General features: G+C 29.9%; 2 long non-coding RNA genes across 2 annotated transcripts in view; one reads left to right on the top strand and one right to left on the bottom strand.

The window, feature by feature from the left end:
• LOC110269050 overlaps nucleotides 1-7,494 on the top strand; it is a 20,551-nt gene extending 13,057 nt beyond the window's left edge. Inside the window, exon 2 of the long non-coding RNA XR_002358012.1 lies at nucleotides 7,184-7,494. This is a non-coding gene — a long non-coding RNA (uncharacterized LOC110269050). The remainder of the gene's footprint in view (nucleotides 1-7,183) is intronic.
• LOC110269051 lies at nucleotides 378-823 on the bottom strand. Its single transcript, XR_002358013.1, has 2 exons — nucleotides 715-823; nucleotides 378-537 (listed from the first exon to the last, which is right to left on the bottom strand). It is a non-coding gene; the product is annotated as an uncharacterized LOC110269051 (long non-coding RNA).

The following is a 10,451-nucleotide window of genomic DNA, read 5'->3' as shown; positions in this document are numbered from 1 at the left end:
TAATAAAAAATTAAAATATAGAAACATAATTAAAAATTTGGTAAAACAATAAAAACTAATACATTTTTAAATTTTCTTTAAAATATTAATATAACCTTCTTATATTCATTATTTTAGATCATGATAAAGAGAATCCTGATCCATATTTTGAATATTAAAATAATAATTATTTGATTTTACTAAGTGATAGCATCTCATCACATTTAAAAATAAAAATTTGTAATAACAATATATCATTAATTTAAAACTTCAACGTTTTATTTCATTAATTTTCCACTTATTAGTAGTAACAAGGAAAACACAAAAGCTGGGTTTATTATTAATAGGGATCGGATATTATTATAATAATGAAAATCTTAAACACTAATCTCTAGTCATGACTGAAACAGCAACAATTGAAGCCCTCACAATGGCCATCGACGTAATTCCTTTCTACACAGTCTTCAAAGCAAGCGGCATTGTTATCTGGACATTTTCCTTTACTCTTGGCGCACACCTTCCTTTCGCCTTCAACCATTATTGTGCCACTTGTTGCTTCTGCAATAATTGGTAAAAATTAATTAAACCCAATGTCATTAGAATTTTCGTGTACATCGAAATAATTAAGGGGCTCTTTAACAAAAAAAAAAAAACAAATAACTTTATGAAAAATAATTTATTTTCTCATGTTGAAAGGATATTTATTTGATTAAGCTTTGAAATGAGTTTTATTACCTGAAGCCAATAGCACTGCTACGAAAAGAATGCACAAGAAGATTTTTTGAGCCATTCTACGAAAATCACCTTGTATTCTTTTGTATTCTTTGAATAAAAGATTACGAATACAATGTCATTTATTTTTACATTATTTATAGTGTCACGGAAAACTACTTTTTATTTATTAGAATATATTAAAATTAATTAATATTTATTAGAATTATTTAGCATATATGGATATTTATTATACGATATTATATTTTTATTATTTCGATTCTTTTAGCATCTATAAATATCTTTTTATATTGTGTCATTCTATACAACTTGAATAATACATAAAACACATTCTTTAAATTACTTTCTTGTTTTTAACATGGTATCAGAGTCATGATATTCTCCTTGAAAAAGATAGGTTATTTTTCTTCTAGTGAAATCACCGTGTTTTTTTTCACGCTTTTTCTCTATGCCAATTTTCCTTGTCTTTTGTCACTTTTTTTTATGCTTTTTCACCTCACCGACTAGCCTATCCTCTCCGTCTTGTGTCTTTCCGAGTGGAATGAATCAAACACCATTGTTATCCGCTGCTTACCTATTCTCATGGAGAAATCATATAGCTCTCACTTTCCCTTGTGGTAGTTCCGTCTGCGTTCCCTCGTGACAGTTTTGTCTGCGTTCCCTCATGGCAATTCCATCTGTGTTTTGTCTGTGCTTTCTTATGGTAGTTTCGTCTGCGTTTTCTTGCGGCAGTTCCATCTGCATTTCCTTGTGACAGTTTCGTTTGCACTTTTTTGTCCCAGTTGTATCTGCTCTTCCTTTCAGAAATTTCATTTGCGCTTCCTTCCGACAGTTTCATCTGCACCCGTTCCTTCAGTTTATACAATTTTCTTTCTTTCTTTATTTCGTTGTTTTAAATAAGTTTCGGGGGATGTTAGAATCTATTAGGATCAATTAGCATTCATTAGAATTATTTAGCATATCTGGATATTTATTATAGGTATTACGTCTTTATTATTTCGATTCTTTTAGTACCTATAAATACCCTTTTATATTGTATCATTCTACACAACTTGAATAATACATAAAACACTTTCTTCAGATTACTTTCTTGTTTCTAACATGGTATCAGAGCCATGGTATGCTCCTTGAAGAGGATAGATTATTTTTCTTCTAGTGAAATCATCGTATTTTTTTCACACTTTTTCTCTATGCCATTTTTCCTTATCTTTTGTCACTTCTTTGATACTTTTTCACCTCACCGACTAGCCTATCCTCTCCGTCTTGTGTCTTTCCGAGTGGAATGAATCAAACACCATTGTTATCCGCTGCTTACCTATTCTCATGGAGAAATCATATAGCTCTCACTTTCCCTTGTGGTAGTTCCGTCTGCGTTCCCTCGTGACAGTTTTGTCTGCGTTCCCTCATGGCAATTCCATCTGTGTTTTGTCTGTGCTTTCTTATGGTAGTTTCGTCTGCGTTTTCTTGCGGCAGTTCCATCTGCATTTCCTTGTGACAGTTTCGTTTGCACTTTTTTGTCCCAGTTGTATCTGCTCTTCCTTTCAGAAATTTCATTTGCGCTTCCTTCCGACAGTTTCATCTGCACCCGTTCCTTCAGTTTATACAATTTTCTTTCTTTCTTTATTTCGTTGTTTTAAATAAGTTTCGGGGGATGTTAGAATCTATTAGGATCAATTAGCATTCATTAGAATTATTTAGCATATCTGGATATTTATTATAGGTATTACGTCTTTATTATTTCGATTCTTTTAGTACCTATAAATACCCTTTTATATTGTATCATTCTACACAACTTGAATAATACATAAAACACTTTCTTCAGATTACTTTCTTGTTTCTAACATGGTATCAGAGCCATGGTATGCTCCTTGAAGAGGATAGATTATTTTTCTTCTAGTGAAATCATCGTATTTTTTTCACACTTTTTCTCTATGCCATTTTTCCTTATCTTTTGTCACTTCTTTGATACTTTTTCACCTCACCGACTAGCCTATCCTCTCCGTCTTGTGTCTTTCCGAGTGGAATGAATCAAACACCATTGTTATCCGCTGCTTACCTATTCTCATGGAGAAATCATATAGCTCTCACTTTCCCTTGTGGTAGTTCCGTCTGCGTTCCCTCGTGACAGTTTTGTCTGCGTTCCCTCATGGCAATTCCATCTGTGTTTTGTCTGTGCTTTCTTATGGTAGTTTCGTCTGCGTTTTCTTGCGGCAGTTCCATCTGCATTTCCTTGTGACAGTTTCGTTTGCACTTTTTTGTCCCAGTTGTATCTGCTCTTCCTTTCAGAAATTTCATTTGCGCTTCCTTCCGACAGTTTCATCTGCACCCGTTCCTTCAGTTTATACAATTTTCTTTCTTTCTTTATTTCGTTGTTTTAAATAAGTTTCGGGGGATGTTAGAATCTATTAGGATCAATTAGCATTCATTAGAATTATTTAGCATATCTGGATATTTATTATAGGTATTACGTCTTTATTATTTCGATTCTTTTAGTACCTATAAATACCCTTTTATATTGTATCATTCTACACAACTTGAATAATACATAAAACACTTTCTTCAGATTACTTTCTTGTTTCTAACATGGTATCAGAGCCATGGTATGCTCCTTGAAGAGGATAGATTATTTTTCTTCTAGTGAAATCATCGTATTTTTTTCACACTTTTTCTCTATGCCATTTTTCCTTATCTTTTGTCACTTCTTTGATACTTTTTCACCTCACCGACTAGCCTATCCTCTCCGTCTTGTGTCTTTCCGAGTGGAATGAATCAAACACCATTGTTATCCGCTGCTTACCTATTCTCATGGAGAAATCATATAGCTCTCACTTTCCCTTGTGGTAGTTCCGTCTGCGTTCCCTCGTGACAGTTTTGTCTGCGTTCCCTCATGGCAATTCCATCTGTGTTTTGTCTGTGCTTTCTTATGGTAGTTTCGTCTGCGTTTTCTTGCGGCAGTTCCATCTGCATTTCCTTGTGACAGTTTCGTTTGCACTTTTTTGTCCCAGTTGTATCTGCTCTTCCTTTCAGAAATTTCATTTGCGCTTCCTTCCGACAGTTTCATCTGCACCCGTTCCTTCAGTTTATACAATTTTCTTTCTTTCTTTATTTCGTTGTTTTAAATAAGTTTCGGGGGATGTTAGAATCTATTAGGATCAATTAGCATTCATTAGAATTATTTAGCATATCTGGATATTTATTATAGGTATTACGTCTTTATTATTTCGATTCTTTTAGTACCTATAAATACCCTTTTATATTGTATCATTCTACACAACTTGAATAATACATAAAACACTTTCTTCAGATTACTTTCTTGTTTCTAACATGGTATCAGAGCCATGGTATGCTCCTTGAAGAGGATAGATTATTTTTCTTCTAGTGAAATCATCGTATTTTTTTCACACTTTTTCTCTATGCCATTTTTCCTTATCTTTTGTCACTTCTTTGATACTTTTTCACCTCACCGACTAGCCTATCCTCTCCGTCTTGTGTCTTTCCGAGTGGAATGAATCAAACACCATTGTTATCCGCTGCTTACCTATTCTCATGGAGAAATCATATAGCTCTCACTTTCCCTTGTGGTAGTTCCGTCTGCGTTCCCTCGTGACAGTTTTGTCTGCGTTCCCTCATGGCAATTCCATCTGTGTTTTGTCTGTGCTTTCTTATGGTAGTTTCGTCTGCGTTTTCTTGCGGCAGTTCCATCTGCATTTCCTTGTGACAGTTTCGTTTGCACTTTTTTGTCCCAGTTGTATCTGCTCTTCCTTTCAGAAATTTCATTTGCGCTTCCTTCCGACAGTTTCATCTGCACCCGTTCCTTCAGTTTATACAATTTTCTTTCTTTCTTTATTTCGTTGTTTTAAATAAGTTTCGGGGGATGTTAGAATCTATTAGGATCAATTAGCATTCATTAGAATTATTTAGCATATCTGGATATTTATTATAGGTATTACGTCTTTATTATTTCGATTCTTTTAGTACCTATAAATACCCTTTTATATTGTATCATTCTACACAACTTGAATAATACATAAAACACTTTCTTCAGATTACTTTCTTGTTTCTAACATGGTATCAGAGCCATGGTATGCTCCTTGAAGAGGATAGATTATTTTTCTTCTAGTGAAATCATCGTATTTTTTTCACACTTTTTCTCTATGCCATTTTTCCTTATCTTTTGTCACTTCTTTGATACTTTTTCACCTCACCGACTAGCCTATCCTCTCCGTCTTGTGTCTTTCCGAGTGGAATGAATCAAACACCATTGTTATCCGCTGCTTACCTATTCTCATGGAGAAATCATATAGCTCTCACTTTCCCTTGTGGTAGTTCCGTCTGCGTTCCCTCGTGACAGTTTTGTCTGCGTTCCCTCATGGCAATTCCATCTGTGTTTTGTCTGTGCTTTCTTATGGTAGTTTCGTCTGCGTTTTCTTGCGGCAGTTCCATCTGCATTTCCTTGTGACAGTTTCGTTTGCACTTTTTTGTCCCAGTTGTATCTGCTCTTCCTTTCAGAAATTTCATTTGCGCTTCCTTCCGACAGTTTCATCTGCACCCGTTCCTTCAGTTTATACAATTTTCTTTCTTTCTTTATTTCGTTGTTTTAAATAAGTTTCGGGGGATGTTAGAATCTATTAGGATCAATTAGCATTCATTAGAATTATTTAGCATATCTGGATATTTATTATAGGTATTACGTCTTTATTATTTCGATTCTTTTAGTACCTATAAATACCCTTTTATATTGTATCATTCTACACAACTTGAATAATACATAAAACACTTTCTTCAGATTACTTTCTTGTTTCTAACATGGTATCAGAGCCATGGTATGCTCCTTGAAGAGGATAGATTATTTTTCTTCTAGTGAAATCATCGTATTTTTTTCACACTTTTTCTCTATGCCATTTTTCCTTATCTTTTGTCACTTCTTTGATACTTTTTCACCTCACCGACTAGCCTATCCTCTCCGTCTTGTGTCTTTCCGAGTGGAATGAATCAAACACCATTGTTATCCGCTGCTTACCTATTCTCATGGAGAAATCATATAGCTCTCACTTTCCCTTGTGGTAGTTCCGTCTGCGTTCCCTCGTGACAGTTTTGTCTGCGTTCCCTCATGGCAATTCCATCTGTGTTTTGTCTGTGCTTTCTTATGGTAGTTTCGTCTGCGTTTTCTTGCGGCAGTTCCATCTGCATTTCCTTGTGACAGTTTCGTTTGCACTTTTTTGTCCCAGTTGTATCTGCTCTTCCTTTCAGAAATTTCATTTGCGCTTCCTTCCGACAGTTTCATCTGCACCCGTTCCTTCAGTTTATACAATTTTCTTTCTTTCTTTATTTCGTTGTTTTAAATAAGTTTCGGGGGATGTTAGAATCTATTAGGATCAATTAGCATTCATTAGAATTATTTAGCATATCTGGATATTTATTATAGGTATTACGTCTTTATTATTTCGATTCTTTTAGTACCTATAAATACCCTTTTATATTGTATCATTCTACACAACTTGAATAATACATAAAACACTTTCTTCAGATTACTTTCTTGTTTCTAACATGGTATCAGAGCCATGGTATGCTCCTTGAAGAGGATAGATTATTTTTCTTCTAGTGAAATCATCGTATTTTTTTCACACTTTTTCTCTATGCCATTTTTCCTTATCTTTTGTCACTTCTTTGATACTTTTTCACCTCACCGACTAGCCTATCCTCTCCGTCTTGTTGCATTTGCACATTTATAGTTAATTCTAATTGTAACAAATTTGATATTGTTAGAGAATAGATTTATAATTATAGGATTACAGTTGTAATTGGTTATTTTTCATAGAATTTGTTAGAAGTTGGAATAAAAACAATTATATATTGTACAAATAGATAATGTAGCTTGTAAATTTTTTGAGGTACATTCATTCAATAAAAATCACTTTTACAAAATTTCTTTTTCTTAACAATAAGTTATCTTAACATTATAGGTAAAGAGAATATAAAATATAGGATTAAGTACGATTTTGGTCTTTAAGTTATAGGTCGAAAATTTTTTTCGTTTCCAACTTTTTTTTGCATACAAAATCGTCCCTAAAGTTTAATTTAATTTTAAAATCGTCCTTATCTTAGGGACTAAAATCGTATAAAAGTAGTGGCGAAAACAGAGGCAGAGGTGGATCATAGACAACTTCTTCTTCTTTTCTTTCTTATTCTTCTTCTTCCCTTCCTCCTTTGCAAGAGCAGAAATACTTTCTTTCTCTTATTTTTTTATTTTATAATTTTTTTGTTATGAGTAATTTGGTCAAAAATTTTAAAATTTACGTAAAAAAAAGACAATTTTAAAACTTAATTTTAAATCTTAGGGACAATTTTGTATGCAAAAAAAAAATTGTAGACAAAAAAATTTTCAATCTATATTTTAACGACCAAAATCATACTTAACCCTAAAATATATTTAAATATTATACTTATCTATCAATTGTGTTGATTATTGCAGAGGCAAGAAGTGGCACCGTGCATAGGACTTCACTAATGTCTTGCGAAGACAAAAAAGATCAAAATTGTAACAATAATGAATGCAAGAAAGTGTGTGTCGAAATTAAACACTTCCAAGTTGGTCACTGTACTCCCACAAGAGGTTGTTGCTGCTACAATAATAATAGGTTAATTTGAGTGCTCTTCTCATTATGTTTGTTCACATGCATATGTATTTTGAACAAACATATCTTTTTATGTATTCCGTGATAAAAATAAGTTTGTGGAGAATTATTGAAATAAAAAGTTATTAAAGTCTTTTTTACTTTAATATGATGTATGCTTGTTATCTTTACACCAGAAAAGTACTCAGAAAAATTTGATCGACTTCCTCGTTATTCTATTATTGTTGATGTGATGTCTTCAAGCATTTTCACGGTTTTGTTTGCTAGCAGGTGCTTCCACTATTGTTCTATCTAGCCACATATTTTGACGCTCTTGAATCCACCCCATTCCACATCTACCATAAATGGACCTTCAAAACCCGAAAAATTGCTGCCATAGAAAAGGAAGACGCTATCTGTCGCCGCTGCTGGTTGGCTAACTCCAAACGTAAAACTGATTCTGTAGAAGAATCGGTCTCCATGAAGGCACCATAATTCTCAGATGACAACGCAATCAAAGCACAAAATACATGACAGTTACAACAAGTCCATTATCTTTTATTTCAAATTATCCTCAACGTGTACGTAATAGAATGAAAAATTAAAATACAATTATATTTAAACAATTATTGGTATTATTTTTATTAATTTATTCAAAAAATAATTAAATTTTGAAGCTAATTGGTATAAAATATTACATATATAAAACTAAGAAAAATTTTTATTTGTATAAGAATGAGCCTAATAAATAATTATTTTATTTAATATATAATTAAGAGTATTTCTTTCTTTGCCAACGAGTTATAGTTCAAATGACATAGTCTCTATATTCACCTAAGAGTTGGTAAAAAAAAATACTTTTTTTATTAACTTTTTTAAATATTAATTATTTATTTTACATACAATATAGAAATAAATGAATATAATATTTATTGAGTAGACGCAGTTACGTAAAAAAAATTTATTGTCATAGTATTTGAACCAAAGAAAAAAAAAGTATTATTTTAAGAAAAACTAATAATATATTTTTAATAATATTCTTAATACAAAATAATAAATTTTAAATATTTTTTTAAATAATATATATTAACTAAAATAATATAATTATCCCAAATAATATATTATAAATATAGTAAAATGACATATTTCAATAAAAAAATTGTTAATAAAAACTTATATGAATTTTTGTTTCGCACAAAATAAAATTATTATATGTTTGTTTGCTTTTTACGTTGTATATATATTTTTTTAATTAAATTAGTATAATACAAAATCTTTTATCATTCTGTTCATATTTAATGTTTTAATTTTGTTTCTCACAAAATAAAATTATATATATATATAACACAAAATTTTTTATCATTGTGTTTATATTTAATATTATAATTTTATTTCACATAAAACAAAATTTATTTAAATTTTAATATTATATACATAATATATATATATATATATATAACACAAAATTTTTTAGCATTTTGTTTATATTTAATATTATAATTTTATTTCACACAAAACAAAATTTATTTAAATTTTAATATTATATACATAATATATATTTAATATTATTTTTTTTAAAATTCTAATATTTTTTTTTTCTAGATTTAGTACATGAATTTTTAACTTATTTTTTATGTATTATTTATTTTAATTCTAAAGTCCAATAATTTTTTTTACAGACATGTTTTTAATATTTATATACTATTTTTTTATTTTGAAGGTTACCTTTTTAAATCCAGACCATTCAAATAAAATATAATAAATGAAGAGTTCAGATTTACGAATTCACAAGGTGTGCAGCACTCCATAGTTAGCAAGGAGCGTTTAAGGATGAGCCTCAAATAGATAAATTAATTTATCTAAATAAAATAACTATATTCCAATATTACCTATTTATAACTTTTCTAAAATATTTATATTTCGGTCATGTTTAATTCTATTTTAAGTTTTTAGAGTCTCTAGCATTTTACTAATATACACATAAATTATATATAGAATCCAAACACAGTAGTTTTTTTTTTTAAAATAACATAAACTATTTGAGGTTTTTTTAGTGGCTAATTAGTTCGAAATAAAAAATTTTCAAGATTTAACTATCATTTTACTTAAAAAAAGAAAAATGAAAATCATGGGATGTTTAATTTCCACAGTTTATGACTTTATGTACAATACTCCGTCTTTTCTTTTGATTTTTTTCTCTCTCTACTTTTATTTCTGTTTTTCGTTTCACCTCCACTAATAATCCACAATTTCTGTATAATACTCTACCTTTTCTTTTGATTTTTCTCTCTCTACTTTTATTATCGGTTTTCATTTCAACCTCATTAATTCATTATTTATGCATAATATTTTGTCTTTTCTTTTAATTTTTCTTTCTCTACTTTTATTACTGTTCTTTATATCACCCCCACATTAATCCATTGTCGTTTATGCACAGTACTCTGTCTTCTCTCTCTACTTTTATTACTGCTTTTTGTTTCACCTCCACTAATCCACGATTTATGTACAATACTCTGCCCTTTCTTTTGATTTTCTCTCTCTACTTTTATTATTGCTTTTTATTTCAACCTTATTAATCCACTATGTATGCCCAATATTCTGCCTTTTCTTTTAATTATTTTATCTCTCTACTTTTATTACTGCTCTTTATATCACCCCACATTAACTTTCTAAAATTTACATCTTTTAAATTTTAAATTTTTATTTTGAAAGACAAAGTGTAATTTTTTATTTTTAAATAATTTTTTTATATATTTTCTTAATTCTACCTATAAAATAAATAATAAAAAATTATTTTTTTTCTAAAATAAAATTCAAAATTTAAAAGATCCAAATTCAATTCTATAATAATCAAAATTGCAGCAATTTCTGTATCGTAACTTAAGTGTTCTTCTCATCATGTTTATTTGTTCATAAGTATTTTGAACAAATACATGTTTTTGTTTTTATGTATTCTATGATAAAAATAAACAAATGGAGAATTAACGAAATAAAAAGTTACTACAAAATTAAAACTTTATTACTCTTTCTAATCCAAAATAAATGTTCAGTTTTTAAATTCAATTTTGTCTAAAATAATTAATTCACTTTTTTATTAATGATTTTATTAAATAAATAAAAAAAGAA

Source organism: Arachis ipaensis, chromosome B02, assembly GCF_000816755.2.
Source record: "Arachis ipaensis cultivar K30076 chromosome B02, Araip1.1, whole genome shotgun sequence".
NCBI lineage: Eukaryota > Viridiplantae > Streptophyta > Magnoliopsida > Fabales > Fabaceae > Arachis > Arachis ipaensis.
This window is presented reverse-complemented; position numbering and strand designations above follow the sequence as displayed.